General features: G+C 34.4%; 1 long non-coding RNA gene across 3 annotated transcripts; it reads right to left on the bottom strand.

Annotated features, from left to right (window-relative positions):
* Positions 1-3,394: 3,394 nt before the first annotated feature.
* LOC147380397 (uncharacterized) lies at positions 3,395-6,750 on the bottom strand. 3 transcript variants are annotated; one of them, XR_015175353.1, is made up of 3 exons: positions 6,486-6,750; positions 6,337-6,405; positions 3,395-3,523 (listed from the first exon to the last, which is right to left on the bottom strand). It is a non-coding gene; the product is annotated as an uncharacterized LOC147380397 (long non-coding RNA). The 3 variants fall into 3 exon arrangements; XR_015175352.1 differs by lacking the exon at positions 3,395-3,523 and adding an exon at positions 5,970-6,146; XR_015175351.1 differs by lacking the exon at positions 3,395-3,523 and adding an exon at positions 6,219-6,247.
* Positions 6,751-17,112: the final 10,362 nt, after the last annotated feature.

The raw sequence follows: 17,112 nt of genomic DNA, 5'->3' as shown, positions 1-17,112 counted from the left end.
GTTTCGGAACTCCCGTATATGTATACGGCTAATTTTTTACAATATCGGATGAAATAGAAGATGAAATGAAGAGTTATTGGGTGGGCTTTATAGATGTCGAAGCTGCAAATCTTTTTCCCTTCTGCGGCGATCGTCAACGGTGAGCCGTTTACGAGGATTTGAGGTAGAAGATCGGAGGAAAAAAAATGAATTTTTTTCATTTTTTTATTTGTCGTGCAGCTATATGGACGAGTTGGGGAAGATGAGTTTTAAAAAAAAAAAAATATTTTTTATTTATATAAAATTGGGACGAAATCGGTATTTTGCCTATTCTTTCGATTGACGATAACTTGACCGTCCGGACTCCAAAAATGACAAATGAATACTTTATTTTGCCTAATTTTTCATTCCGAATCTAATGGTGTAGTCAATTTCTATAAATTATTTCTTTAACAAAAATTTACATTTTTGGCCTGAGGTGACCCCTAAACTTGATGTCGTTTTCGTTTTTGACGATAATTCAACTTTGTGATCTCCAAAAATGACAAATAATAGTCCACGTTCAATAATTTTTTGTTACAAATCTAATGGTGTAATAGAATCTTAATAATTCTTGTTCTAGTAAAAATTCACTATTTTGGCCTGGTCCGACTCCGTAATCGAGGATTTTGTAACTTTTATATTCGGACTCGCACTTGAGCGTGCTTACAGGCTAAACTATGTTTTTCGAACATTTTGAATCCAATGGTGAAGTCAGATTCCATTAAAAATGATCAGAAACATCTTAAAGTTTTACCCCTAAGTTCCACTTTCAAGATTTTCTTAAAATTCCACTATTTATTTTTTTCCTCAAGATACGAATTGAAAATTCGGGATTTTACAATAAACATCACATCATCATCAAAGTCTCATCCCAATGATTTGAGGTCGCTTAAACAAATCATGGTCCACTGTTTCACTCAATCTTAAGTCACGTCTTTTGTTGTTGAATGTGTGCTCGTATCTATTTTTATTATTTCAATCTACATTCTTTTGAATCTTCCTTCCTCACATTTGTTAAAGATATTTTTTTTTTATTGGTAAGTTGGATTTGAACCCACAATCTTAAAGATGATTTGCAATATGTCAAACCAAATGAGCTATGAGTTTAAATTCTAATTGGGACTATAATTGATTTTTGTTGAACATGTATAAATCATTTAAGTTGATTTTTTCTTAGTTTATCATCTTTTAATGACATTTAATTTTAATAATGTTTCTTGTAATTGGGATTATAATTGATTTTTGTTGAACATGTATGAACTATCTAAATTATCTCTCTCTTAATTTATTACTTATTAGAACTACCTCTGCATTTTCTCAAATAGATAAAATGATAGACATAAGCATGGTGAGAGAAGCAGAGGACTCAAAGAGGATGAAAGGAACAGAGGAGGTAGAAGAGATGAGGAATATCATGTGGTAAAAGAAACTAGAGATAAAGAGAATCTCAAGAGTTATGGTAGCCACCAAGACGGGAGGGACTAACAAGATTATAGAAAGAAAGAGAGCCGTGGAGACAAGAGGGAAGAGCACGATTATAGGAAGAAAGACAGTCTCAGAGACAGAAGAGATGATCGTTATAGGAGGAAAGGTGTGGATAGTGATGAAACCCAGCTCTGCTTAGAGCAGAGTTTTGTGGCTTTTTGGAATTCTTGCCACATTATATCAAAGTTTTTTCTGAAATGCAGTAAGCCACTCTGGGCAAGTTCTGAGGCTTGGACTTTGCTGTTGTATTTATGTCATGACCCTAAAGAATAGCTTTCCAGTTGACACAAGTGTGTAACATTATTGCAGTGATCTCTTTGTGTTACAGACCAATACAAGTTTAATTGCATTGTATCTTTTATATATTTGAATTCCTCAGAAAAAAAAAATCATTGTGCAGCTATCAGGGAAAAAACTATCTAATTTATAGATGAGCTTTTTTCTTGTCATGTGGAGGGTTGCAATGGCCAATCTAGGTTGCCCAACCTATGGTTTGGTCCTTTGGATTGCTATGTTGGGCCTATTCTTGTCCATGGCTATGCCTGTACACAGCCATTGTATTGTTCTTCAAAGATGGACCCTAGTCTTGCCCCAGCTATTTGGTGTTGACAATATTAATTCATTTCTAGAACCCTCTCTTCCATTGTTCCCCAATTTTTTTTTCATTGTTACCATCATTGGTCTATATTGAACCCATTGCCCACTAAACCCCTGTTTGCATAGCAAAAAAAAAAAAAAATTGAATTGTACATGTCCAAATCATCTCAATCAAATTCTCTTATTATTATTTATTTTTATAACGGGTGTCCAGTCCAACTAAGGGGGACCGGATGAGCTAGGGCCGGAACCAAGACATATGGAAGCGTTTGGATTCGAAATTTGCTATTAAACCATCCCCTCGTGTTAATTCTCTCTCTTATTGAAACTTACTCTTGGAAGCTTCTTTCTTTCTAACCATGTGGAACTCTAGCATTCCATTGTTAGTCCTAATAATAATAATTGGGAATTGTTGCAAAAATGGCAAAGCATAGAACGTGTGACAAATATCAAACATCCTTCCACACCATAGTTTCAGTTTTATACCTAATAAGTTATAACCTCAACAGCTGCAGCTATTGTATACGACAACAATGATGGCAAATGCCTTGTTACAACAATTTTATTCCCAAACTCAATAGCTTGCATTGAGGTGGGTATTATACGAGGCATTACCAACATGTTTACGAGGGCATCTTTTCTACTTCTACTAGGCACCCTCTAGTGTTTTGTGTGAGTATGCCTTGTGTAGAGAAAATAAAGAAAACTAAAAGGGTTTTTCAGTTATCCGATCTCCATTCTTTTTTTTTATTAACCTTTTTCTGTTGTTGCTATCTAGGGCATGCAATCTGATCAAACTCAGAAAAATATGAAACAAGAAAACAAAGCCATTGAAAATTGAATAAAGAGAATATACAAGATGATCAATTTCTAAGTATTCTACATGATGTTTTAAGAACTTAGTTACAAAAAAAAATGAAACTGCAACTGAAGGCAGATATCGAACCAATCAACTTGAGCTGAGTTGACCTTTCTATTAGTAGAAGTATGGTAGAACTTGTGCTTAAAATGTCATATTACTCGTATGGACGCCCATGTTGCCAGTTACAGATAAATGACGTACCATCTCACTTGTGTCCCAAAATCCAACCGAAAACATATATTATAGCATCCGGTGTTTCTCCCACGTCGCTAGTTCCCAATCCTTTTCATTAATGTATCAAAAGCTAACCAAAATCATATATTATAGAAAGCAGTAACTTCTGTTTCTCTCAGTTCCTCAAGCTTGTACTTGGAAAAGTCGATGTATATATACATATGCGTCAAGTCTAACGAAAGTAGTTGGACTCGGGTGATTCACAGCATCCTTGCATAGCACTGATCGTACTTCCATTATTGATCTGGGTGGCTCAAGATCTTTCTCTTGTAGTGCATTTCGAAGCAACTGTTGCATCTGGGATGCGAAGGTATCATCTAAGATCTGCAAATATTGAACAAGTAAAAAGGGACTAAGGACAAGTTTAAAATGAAAACCCTTCTATCTGCACAAGTTTAAAATGAAAATTTTTGTTTATGGCAACCTCCATTGGATATGTTCTAAAATCTGTCTGTATAGCTAAAATTGGTTGTTTTGTCAGCATTTCGTTCTGGAACAGGTGGCTGCGGTAGGTATACTGGCACGGTGTAAGGATGAGGAATACATCTAGACCAACTCACTGTGGCTTACTCTATGCTTATTCTACTCCCGCAAATAACATCCACATGAATATCCTATTAGATTTTCTTATGAATTGTTTGTACTTTGGAGACCATCCTCACAAAATCTGAATCCATTCTGACATAATTATGATTAACAAAGATATTGATACACCAATACTTATGTAATAATATTGCATTAATTCTTAAATGAAAATTAATCATAAGAGGTATCATACCATATGAGAGGACCATGACCACATCGCTATCTATAACAGTTGGAACTCTGTGAGCTACGGTTATCACAGTGCAATTTGAGAATTCCTGCCTAATAACTCTCTGTAGAATTGCATCTGTTGTCGAGTCAATTGACGCCGTTGCTTCATCTAGAACAATTCTATTTCTCTTAAGTAGTACTTTTCCAAGGCTGAATAATTGGCACTACCCAGCACTCCAATTGTTTCCTTCATCACTTACTGTTGGACAAACCCAAATGAGAATGAGAGGTCTGACATGATGATTACTAGAAGATTAGAATCAGTTTTGTCTTACCTCCCATATTTGTTGGTCAGAATAGAGGCCTAAAAGATCCAAATTAGTTCGAACCATACCCTTGAAAAGAGTTGGTTCTCGAGGCAACGAGGACGACTTCTCTTTGAGGTTTTTGAACATTGGTAAAACTCTGTTTTTGCCTAGTATCCTCATTGAGATCTGTAGGTTGGAGACAGAAAATTCAGACTTAGTTATTTCTTTACGTATGTATGTATGTACTTGTAAAAACATATAAAAATGCATGTTATCCCAAGAGTGCGTGTGTCGTAACCACTATTTCTGACAACAATAACCAAATGCCAATACAAGGAACTCTTAAAGGTAGGGATAATGGTTCTTGAGTTCAACTCCGCTACACGGGAGGAATCTCACCCTCTTAGATACAACGTGACCAAAAAGGTGTAACCTTCGATGCATAATACCAAAATGTTTGTGTGTTTGTGAGAGGGACATGTAGAAGACTTACCGGGATGAGAAGGAGCCTCATCTTAACTAAAGAAAAGGTGTTGAGCTTGAAGAACATAGAAGAGTTAGTACAACACAGAGATGTTATATGGTTCATAAAGACATGGCTACCCATGAGAGCAATGTGAATCGACAAGCCTCCAACACAATGTGCAACCACATGCACTTTTACGTATGGCCCATTAAACTTATCAATCTTTTATTGCTGCAACAAAAATAGTTATCGATGAGAATAGCTCACGATGATCAACTGGGTAATTAAGACTCTAAAGTTAAATATTCTTAATCATTTTTATTTTTACTAGCAGGGATGTTGAACTTTGCAATATCTTCGATCATGAAGTCATTTGAAGGATAGAGAGGGTTTAATCTTGGTTGAAGTAACCATGCCTCATGCCCATTTTCTAATAAAGATCGAATCAAATCTTTTGGTTCGGTTGGTAGCCAAAAATTCTCTATAGAGTACCCATTAATCAGAAGTATTGGACTCTGTTTTCTCCCTCCTTCACGCCTCCACAGATTCTGATTGCACTTCCATTGTCTACAATGGATCATAAACCCATCTTCTGTATGATTCGCAAAGAAATACCCAATTAGGAAAAATTATAATCCATTAAGACTTTGACTACCTTTCAAGTCTCAAATAAAGATTGAACCAAGTCTTAAAGTTGAATTGGATCAAGGTTTGAAGTTTTTGAACAATTAATTTATTGTTAAAAAATACCTGTTTTTATCTCATGAAGAGTATTAGATGGGTATATGATTTTTTGTTTGAATCTGACGACGAGAATTCCTTAAGCCTTCCACAAGGTGTTTGTAAGATATATAGGTGTTAGATAGAGTAAGAGTAAGTAGTAGACGTAAATCTTCCCCTCTTGTTCCCTTCTAAGCTCATCAAGCATCTCAAAAGATCTGCAAATGAAACATGAAGCTCCCCTTTAAGATCAACCATCTCCTTTGTTAAATTTTTTTTCTCAATCGTTCTAAGTATTCCATGTAATGTTGTAGACTCCTTCCAAGCATAGAAACCAAGAAGAATGGATTCATTGTTTTCTTCCCTTCAAGAATATATCTATGAAGGAATTAATCAAAATTTAGTAAACTCATAATAGTGAGAGTAAAATTAGAAGGAAAAAAAATGCATTGTTTTATACCTCAAACCAGAAGCCGATGCGAGGATGAGATGGTAGTTCATGTATTGTGTATAGGGAGTTCTATTATCTACTTTGCACAAATCTACTTTTCCATCTATAATGTCCTTCTCCACAACTTTAAACACAATGTACCCACCAACCTTCCCTCTTAAGAGTGAATGAAGTTCTCTTACACCTTGATTTCGTTCACGTAAATCTTTCGTATCATTTAAGTTCATCTTCATTGTGAAATGAATTCTAAGAAACAGAGCTTAAATCAGTCAATTTTAGTAAAATTTGAGAGTAAAATAAGAAACCTAATATTTCAAAAGATTTACATGCCTTCCTATATCTGTTTTCTAGAATTTAAAAAAACAAAAACAAAAAAATGTAATAAAAAGGATGAACGTAGGAGATCGAGATCGAGAAATCGATTTCAAATTTATACCTTGAGAGCCTTAAATGTAATATCCATGTCAACAAGATTTTGGAGAAGATTAACCAGAGAATCTTCGGACTGATATAGAAATTTAGTTAAAAATTGAATAAAAGAAAATTAAGAATTTTTTTTAGGGGAAACTAAGATCAAAACCAGACCTGATCGAGATCTTCTAGATAATCCTTGATGGTTAAGATTTTAGTTTGTTCTTCATCGATGGAACGTTCGTAGCTTCGATATCGATCTTCATCTCCATCGATCGATTGTGGAGTCGAAGGAGAACCTCCTTTACCTTCGTGGCTACCACTCTCTTTCTCCTTAATTTCCTTACATAGATCTAAGAGATTCTAGATCGCAGTTTTTGCAAAGAGATGAGAGAAATCTGATAGGGTTTGAGTTAGAGAAGGCGAAACGAAGGAGAAGAGAGAAATCTAATTTGTTCGAGGAGGTGTTTATAATTTCTAAAACTTTTAAGAGAGAAAAATCTATGTGTGGGTTATTAAATTCTTAATCCGATCTACGCCATTATATCTATCATGATCCAACGATCCATATAATTTATATGGATCTTTGTCCCAAAATTTGTCCGCTGGTCCCTTCCCATATATATATATCATTTTTTTTTGTAAACAAATAAGAAATTAACATTATAGAGTTGAGAATGCATATCCAGTTTCTACTATGCAATTGTGGCCTAATGTTCTAAAATAAATAATAATACACAGAACATAATCGTAAATAAACATGCAAGTCACCTGGTGAATACAGAAACTAAATTAACCTTATATATATATATATATATATAATTTTTTTTTAAACAAATAAGAAATTAATATTATAGAGTTGAGAATGGGTATCCAGTTTTTACTATGCAATTGTGGCCTAATGTTCTAAAATAGATAATAATACACAGCACATAATCGTAAATAAACATGCAAGTCACCTGGTGAATACAGAAACTAAATTAACCCTGGATATCCGTTAATCAACCCATATATATCATCATAATATAAAATGAGGACATCACCCCTCGGGTGTGATTCTGGCATTTTACCGTTTAATCCCCTTTTCTCAATATTCACACTTTTCAACTTTTCAAACACAACTTATTTTCCAATATTTATCAACCAAAATAACTTCATTGAATATTAAATTATTTCTCAACTTTAAAATTCATTTTTATTATTTTAGTTCAAAAATCAAAAAATTTGGGTTAACCCAGGGTCCTAGCAGATGGACGGAACCAAACTGCCAAAACCAGGTCTAACAGCAGCTAGCGATGGCAAAACCAGAATGGTTTGCTGCAAGTAACGATGGCACCACTAGTACTATCGACAACACTGAATAGCCTACACGAAAATTGAATTTTCTTCTAATATTTTAGATTGTTCATCGATTCTTCGATACACTATCCCACCCACATGTCAATTGTTTAAAAACACGATTAAAACACATCAAACACATATAGTCTTCCTGAATTTTGAAATAAATGAAAAAAAATCTACATTTTCAAATAACATTGCCATTTTGATAAAAATCCTAAATGCAAATTTCCAAATCTACTATTACCAATAGAAATTGTAAGCCCCCAACCAAAATCGTGGCTATTGAAAATGAAGGAACATCATAGAATTCGAAGTGCATAGTGTAGGAATCAAGGTGATTTGCGTAGAAATCGAAGTTGGATGAGACTGATGTGCGAAACGATCAGATGATTTGCGAAGATCTTGATGACAATGTTATCTTTTCCTTCTTCGATAAAAAACGAAATACTAACACAAAACCCCATGTCAAATCTCAACGTATTAGGTGGCGCCTCGAAATTTTGGCATGGTTTCCTCTATTTATATTCGCATTCCAAGGTGTTAAATACCTGTTAAACCATACACATGATATCCTGCATATATATAATAAAATAAATAATAGTGGAAGCTTATATACATCTAACAATATTAGGTAGATTAAAGTGTGGAAGAAGTAAATAATATAAAGGATTCTACTAAAACTTCTCACTCTAACAAAAGTTCTAATCCTCAATCTAAAATTTATAATACCACCTAGACGAATTGACACTGTTAGGGGGTATAGCCCCAATACTAACCAAGTAATGAGCTTTGGTAGTTTATTTGACCAACCAAGTGATCGTCACTTGTTAACGCTACTTTACACCTGTCTCGTAAAGTACAGAACATGGAACTAAAAAAATGAGAAAGAAAGAGTGAGTAACAATAGTTACCCAGTATGGAAATAAACAATTCTTGCCAACAACCTTATCCTAACATGAACAAGTAAGCATTCTAAATCATTTTAATACATGCAAAGTTTTACATAATGAATTACGATTAACTGGTACATATAGTTAGGGACGAGAAACTAAACAGTTAAAAATTCACATTACATCAATCAACAGTACTTACTATAATATTTTCTTTTTTACGAATCTAATTGATAAAATAAAAATAGTAAACATGCATTTCATTTTATAATCCAAAATAAGGTAATAGATATATAACACACAATGGTAGAGTAGTGAAATTAGAGAGTTGGGATTATATGGCTAGATCAGTCCCAATCAAGATATGATGTTTCAATAATAAAGTATTAGTCTGATTTTATGGCTGATCGATATATTACCATATTTACGGGATAATTTATTCAGTTCAAGCTGGTGGTTTGACATGACTGTAAGCAACGGGTCTCTTTTCAATATGTTAGAATGTTCGACTACTCTAGATTGTTAGTGATGATTGATTAATCATCTTCATCTATGCCTATCAGGCGTGCATGTGATTCCCATTATACAATCCCATTCGTGTATGACTACCTAACATTACAAGTTCATTAGTAGAGATAAAAAGAAATAAACACAGATTCTATTTGTGACACCACTCTTATACACATCCCATATCACGTATGAGCTTGGTTGTCCCTACCATACATCCCAACATAATATATCACTCCAGATGATATGATAAATTATCCTTTTCGGTATTCACAAACTCTTTAACAGTTCACAAAATAGCTATATATATATATATATCATTCTATTTTGAAAAAAAATAAGGAATTAATATTATAGAGTTAAGAATGGATATCTAATTTCCTACTATGCAATTGTGGCTAACGGCCTACCTAAAATAAATAATAGTACACATCGCATAATCATAAATAAACATGTAAGTCACCTCGTGATAATAAAAAGTAAATTAACCCTGGATATCCATTCATCAACCCACACATAACATCACAATGTAGATTTCTACCATAGATTCATTAAAAATTTCAAAAAGATTTTAAAGGCTTTATGTGAACTCTTTAGCAAAGATATTCTTTTCAACTTCTTAGAGACACGTTTCTCTCCATTTAACCAGCTTAAGTCCTAGTTAACCTTGATACCCATCATTCAACTTTCAAATAGGAATATTCCATTTGAGGTTATGTATGACGATTCGGATTATGCGATAGATACTATTTTGGGTTAACGAATCAATAAACATCCTCACTTTATCCAATACGTTAATAGCTCAACTTAACTACTCTACAATAGAGAAAAAAATGCTAGTAATAATCTATGCCATTGATAAATTTTGCCCCTACCTAATAGGATCGAAAGTCGTGGTCTACACAGACCATGAGACATTGAAGTACCTTCAATCCAAGAAGGATGTTAAGATAAGGTTAATCCGTTAGATTTTTCTCTTATAAGAATGTGATCTCTAATTCTGAGACAAAAAGGGTGCAGAGAATATCGTAGCTGATCATCTATCTAGTATAGTTACTAAGTCATCTGAAAAATCTTTACCATCTCTGAATCCTTTCCTAATGAGAAACTTATGCAAATTTCTAAGTCTAATACTTCATGGTATGTTGACATTACCAACTACCTAGTTATAGGTCAATTGCTAGTCTCAATGACTAGGCAAGAGAAACTTCATCTCCTTCAAAAATCAAGTAGTAATTCTAGGACGAACCATACTTATTTAAATATCATCCCGACCAAATCATTAGACATTGTATTCCAACCCGTGAGCAAGCTAATATCTTAAAGATTTATCATAATCATGCCTACGGAGGGTACTTCAGTGGTAAGAAAACTATTGCAAAAATCTTGCAATGCAATTTCTTTTGACTTTTCATTTTTCGATATGCCTACGAGTTTAGCAAATTTTTTAATTGATGTCAAAAATTAGAAAAAATTTCTAAAAAAATGAAATGCCTCAAAATCCTATCCTGATTGTCAAAATTTTTGACGTTTGGAGCATAGATTTTATGAGACCCTTTCCTATTTTTCAAGACTACTAGTATATCCTCGTTGCCATTGATTACGTGTCCAACTGGGTCGAAGCTGTAGTGTGTAAAACAAACAATCTCAAGGTAGTTATCAACTTTGTTAAGAAAACTATCTTATCAAGATTCGGTATTCCACGAACTATCAGAAGTGATGGTGACTCGCATTTTTGTAGTAAAATTTTTGTAACATTGACGAAGAAATACTAATAACTCATACAATTGCAACACCTTACCATACACAAACATGTGGATAGGTAGAGATTTCTAATAGGAAAATCAAGATCATTTTGAAAAAATAATCAATCCTTCATGAAAATATTGATCTTTGAGATTAAATGACTCACTATGGACCTATCAAACTACTTTTAAAATACTAATTGAGATGTCTCCCTGCCGATTAGTTTTTGGCAAGGCCTGGTATCTCCCTATAGAACTTGAGTATCAAGCATATTGGACGATTAATCACCTTAACTTTAATCTCAATAAAGTTGGTAAAAATCATAAATTACAACTTGATGAATTAGAAGATATTAGAAATAAGTTTTATGATTATGCTAAACACTACAAAGAGCATATAAAATTTTATCACGATAAGCACATTCTTTCACAAAATTTTGAGTATTATCAAAGAGTTTTATTGTACAACAATAGACTCCATCCTTTTTCAAGGAAACTCAGATCTCGTTAAAGTAACCTATATATTATCCAAACAGTTTATCACTATGGTGTTGTCGAAGTCCTTAATCCTAAGGATGGATCTACTTTTAAAGTGATTGGCTAGCGCCTCAAATAGTATCTCAAGTTTGTACCGCAAGAGGAAGTTCTTCTTCTCGATGATCTAGTTTATCAGGATTAATAAAGTTTTTATCTGGCTGAAGACATTAAACTTAGCACTTTTGGAAAGCAACTCATTCTTTTTTTTATATAATAATTTTAGATATTTTGAATGAGTATTGTAGTATTTCACTTTAGTTGGGCTTAAAACTTGGCCATTTCCCTCATCGATAATAGTTACTGGTTCGGAACCAAAGTGGTAGGTTATAAAAGAAAAGTCATAATTGGTCTCATATGTTTAGGGTTGCACAACACTTGTTGGCCCTTTTCAAATAGTCATTGACGAATCGGGACGGCATACCCAATGCATTCAAGCTCTATGTGCTAATAAGTGACAAATTGATCCCTTATCACATTAAGCGATACTCATGGGTACCTTCCTATCTAAAATCTCAAGTAATTAGTATTTATTTTTATTATTTTAAATTTTAGGACTTTTTAGTAATTTATGATTTTTTCCTTAATTAGTATTTCTTTCTTTTAATTTTAGATCTTTATATTAGCAATTTAGGATTTTTAGTTGTCACATGGGTAAACTGGGAACTTCCCATCAACTCTAAACACTAAAGAAGCCTTAATCTCTAAATATCTTCTCCTCCAACTCCAAATTAGTCCAATACCATATCCATCAAAGAAACATTTTTTAGATCTCACTCCTCATCCATTTCTGTGGAAATCAGAGGTAATCAGTGCATTATGCACCAAATTACAGCCAACTCACATTCAATGCGTCGTCATCTCCATCACAATCATTGCATCACAATCATCCTTCACTTCATCGCAGTCCTTTAATCAATAATTAGATTCAAATTTTCACAGATCAATCATTTTCTCATTCTTATTGTAGTGGTATCCATGGCCTCTTCCAAACAAATTATTTTTTAGGAGTCTATTTTTTATCAGTACTTCAAGGTGTCAATGGAACGTGGTTTTGTGAGACCAATGCTAAACTAGGATGGAATAATTTGTTCTACACCAGATCCAAAATCTACTATAAGGAGTTTATAACACCTCGAGTTTTTAATTTACATCTTGAGGAAATCTAAATGTGAATTTCGATAAATTCTAAAAGAAAGACTTAGAGTAGAGTGCTCGAATTTTTGTCCGTTCATTTTTAATGAATTTTGACTTCTCCATTAGGTTCAAAATGATTGAAATATATACTTTAACCTGTAAGCACGTTCAAAGTCGAGTTCGGATGAGAGAGTTAGAAAATCCTCGAATTCATGTCGAGTGGGACCCAAGATAATGAAATTTCGTTAGAGCGAGAATCAGAAAATTTTGATGTCACCAATAGGTCCACAACTAAAAAATATTCGAAATAGAATATTCATTTGTCATTTTTCGAGTCTGAATAGTTGGGTTGCCGTTAAAGATAGAAACAAGTAGGAAATGTCAAAAATACCCCCAACCCTTGTTTAAAAGAAAGATAACTTTATTTGTATTTCATTTCTTTCATTTCTTCTCTAAAGAACTCCAAATCAACCCTTTCTCTATTCTAGGATTTCAACCCATTCTCACCAATCTCCATCGTGATCAAACCCGTATTGATCGTAGACAAAGAAGGAAAAAATTTCGGCATCGACGAACCCTGTCCTCACCCCATTAAACCCTCACTTTCGTTTCTTTCTTTTAACCTCTCGCCCAAAAATAGCATAAGGGTTTGAGCCTACCGACTTGGAGGGCTATCCTACATCGAAGAGGAGTTGTCTACTGTCGTTGAAAGAGGAAGGATACCTTCATCAAGGGTTTCATGACCAACTCGTTCGTTTTGCACCCAAGTCAGTCAAAACTCGTCGCTCGTGCCGCCGAACTTGATTCTTGTGCTAGCTTATCGCATTTTGTGTCCACAAACCAAGTAGGGGACTTTTAATTCTTAGTGGTAACCTTTAGATTTCGAAATGTGCATTTAGGTTTTAAGAAAACTTGCTGTTTATTTCAAATTGTAAAAATCTTTTCTTGATTTGCAATTCATGCTAGAAATAAAGATTTAATGTGTTTTAACATGTTTTAACATTAAAAATTATGGGTGGGTCAAAGGGTTTGAAGAACGGAAGAAAATTTTGAAATATTATCGAAAAACCCAAAATTCACGAGATTGTTCAGTGTCGTCGACAGAAGTTGTCGATCCCCCCGACACCTGTAGAAGGCCATTCTATCGGTTCCATCGATGGAAACATGTTTCTGTCACTGACACCTACCTAAGGCCATTCTATCAGTCTCATCGACGGAAACATGCTTCTACCTCCAATAGCCACGGACAAAACTGTCTTCAAAACAGCTTCTAACTCTTGGGCTATATTTCTTATGACTTGTACATGATTTCCCACCCTTTATTTCATTAAAAATATTTAAGTAAATGGTTTCCATTTACTTTAAGTTCTTTAATAAAATTACGATTTTACTCCCCATTTCAGAATAATGTGAATGGTTTCAAGATCCAAATCTCAAATGATCAAAACCCGAATTTTGATTTCAAGAACAAAGTGTAAATTTTGACGTTTTCGACAAAATTTCAAAAGTTGATATCTTTCATGCTACTTTGAATTAGACTATAAAAATTATATAGTGTCGAATCTCGTATTCAAAGCTTTTGTTTCCAAAAATTGGTTTTCGATTTCGAGGAGTTTGAAAAATTGAATTTTCGACTTAGCCAAATTTTCACCAACTTTCTCAATTTTGGCAGTTTGCCTTCACATACTCATTGAGACCTCGTTTTAACAAAAATTTAATGATTTTGTAGATCGAATGGTCAAAGTGACTTTGAAAGCTTGAAAAAGAAAGATTAGATTTGAAAAGTCGAGAAGTGAAAACATCGAAAGAATGGGAAAGGGGATAATCGATAAAATGTCAGAATCACACCCGAGGGGTGATGTCTACATTTTACATTGTATTTTGTGTGTAGGTTGGTGAAAGGATATCCAAAGATAATGACAATGTTGTATGTTTATTTAAATTCTGTTAGTGTAGAGACGTTGAGTACTGTTATTTATTTTAGGCCGAGGAGCCATTGTTGCATGGTAGGAACTAGATATCCATTATCAACCTTGTATTGTTAATTTCTCGTTTGTTTTTATAAATATATATATATATATATATAAGTAATTATTTTGTGAGTTGTTAAAGCGACTATGAATGCCTGAGGGGATAGTACGTCATATCATCCGAAGTGATGTACTATCCTAAGATGTACAATAGGGACCACCAAACTCATACGTGGTATGGGACGCGTATGAGAGTGGAGTCACAACTGGAATCTGGGTCCATTCCTCTCTATCTTTATCAGTGAACATATATTGTAAAGGTGGTCGTATACGAATGGAGTACTTATTTTGGGAATCACATGCACGCCTGATAGGCATAGACGAAGATGATTGGTCAGTGATCACTAACAATCTAGTAGTAGTTGAACGTTCTGACAAGTTGAAAAGAGACCCATTACTTACGGTCACGTCAAACGACCTGCCTGAGTTGGATAAATAGTCACCAGTGTGGTAAGTGCAGCGACCGACCACAAAATCAGGAACTAAAAGTTAGATTTATGTTGTAACATCATGTCCCGACTAGAAGCGATCCATTCGTGAATCCCAGCTCTCTTATTCTAGTACTCCACCATTGTGTAATATGTATCTGCTATTTTATTTCAAATTATAAACTGTAAAACATGTCTATTATTTCAATGTTGTCAATTATATTTGCATAAGAATGAAAATGAATAATGAGTATGGATGACTGATGCTATATGGGATTTTAAACTGTTTAGTTGATCATCCCTGGCTATATGTACTAGTTAACGGTAGTCTGATTTGTAAAGCTTACATATTTTGAAATGTATCAGTATGATTACTCGATCACGTTAGGTGAGGTTATTAGTAGGAATTATTTATGGACCTACTGGGTAACCATTGTTACTCACCTTTACTTCCTATTTTTTTAGCTTCAGAACCTATAGTTAGAGAGGCAGTCGTAGAGCCGTCTAGCGAGGACTATCTGGTGGGTCATACCGATGACCAGAGTTCGTTACCCGGTGAGCATCATGATTACTTCTACTAGGAGTCTGTTCGTCCTAGGAGAGGTATACGTTCTTTTTGGGGCTGAGTATTAGGCCTATATTAGAGAGGAAATTTTTTGTAATCCTGTATATTTTACCATTTTGCGTCACTCTGATCTTACCTTATGCCGTTCGTAACTTACTCTCTTCCATACCTTGTATATTGTTGACATATGTTATATACAGGATTTGTTTGGATATTGGTTTATCAAGTTTGGAGTTCCGTGGAACATTAACATAAACAGAGGAGACCATGCCAAAATTTCGAAACGCCACCTAGTGCCTCGAGGTGACTTTGGGATTTATGTTAGCATTCGGCGGGGCGTCACAAGTTAGTGAGAGAGTTTTATGCATCCGTTATTTTGGGCAATGTCGCCACTCCTTCACTCACCATCGAGTTCAATGACATAACTTTCGTCATTGGTTTTTAGAATATCATCGCAATCTTAGGTATTGTAGAAATCATGGATGGGACTTGCCATACTAGTCATCCATTTGAGTTCTTCGTCACTCAATTGGGTCTGATTCACAATGTATTAGCAAGAGGAGTGGAGGATTACTATCTAAGAGTTTTTGAGCAAATTAATACCTTTGTTGGCGATGAGTGGCATCAATATCTTGGGGACGCAGAACAACACTTTGCTCTTTACGAAGCACATGTACATCATGTATGCAATCCAGACTAGAAATCCTACCTTTTGCATGTCTTGTTTCATTTTAGAGATCTTGATCGATGCTTGTATCAAGCCTAAGAAGGGACGATCGTTGATTTTCCCACACTTGATCTATTAGATTCTTGATAGGAAAATGGGAATGCCAATGTCAGTTCTAGCACCTCAGGGTGAGATGATCCAACTTTTAGAATTCAAGGCTGTGCTATTTTTCACAAAGTGTGCCCTGAGTTTGTGGTAGCATTTACCTGAGAACTTTGAAGAGCACAGGAACCCTCATGGCTATGAGTGCCAAAAACCAAAGTTAGATAAAGTTGGAGTAAGTAAAGATACGTCTTCTAGCCCAGATTTTGAGGACACATCCTTCTTGGATGATGTTGATCCTTCTGCCTTCAGAAGGCATTTACAAAACTTTTCAAGGCAATGGATAAGTTTTATAGATGGCAGAAGGCCCTAGAGTGACAACTCGATACGGCTGAACAGTATCATAGGGTGTGAGAGTTTGAGACAACCATTGCTAGAGGTAGAGTTCATAGGGATTAGATGTTTCATTAGGCAATTTATTAAGTATTGTATTAGGATTTATTTTGTTAGTAGTTATTTTTCTATGTTTTTGTTTATCTAAATGTTGTGTTACCCTGTTTTGTTTCAAAAACAGTTTATTTTAGTAATATTTTTTAAAAATCATTTTCTTTTTTGTAGTTATTTCATCTTGTGCTAGTTTACATAGTGTAGGTTGAAAATACTAATGCGTATTTATCAACATAGCCTAGGAACCATTTACCTAGGTTATCAGCAAAGTATCTTTTATGGTGATCTTGGCATAATACAACATGATCACGACTAATATGACAGATACAATCGACGCTGCGATAGTGGTGAGTGGTGTCTCATTTAAGAAGACATTATGTTGGTATCACAAGATTGTTCGATCATTTT

Source organism: Akebia trifoliata, unplaced genomic scaffold, assembly GCF_017979445.1.
Source record: "Akebia trifoliata isolate Shusen 1 unplaced genomic scaffold, ASM1797944v1 Contig01424_ERROPOS175436, whole genome shotgun sequence".
Classification (NCBI taxonomy): Eukaryota; Viridiplantae; Streptophyta; class Magnoliopsida; order Ranunculales; family Lardizabalaceae; genus Akebia; species Akebia trifoliata.
The sequence above is the reverse complement of the archived record's forward strand: the minus strand, read 5'-3'. Positions and strand labels throughout refer to the sequence as shown.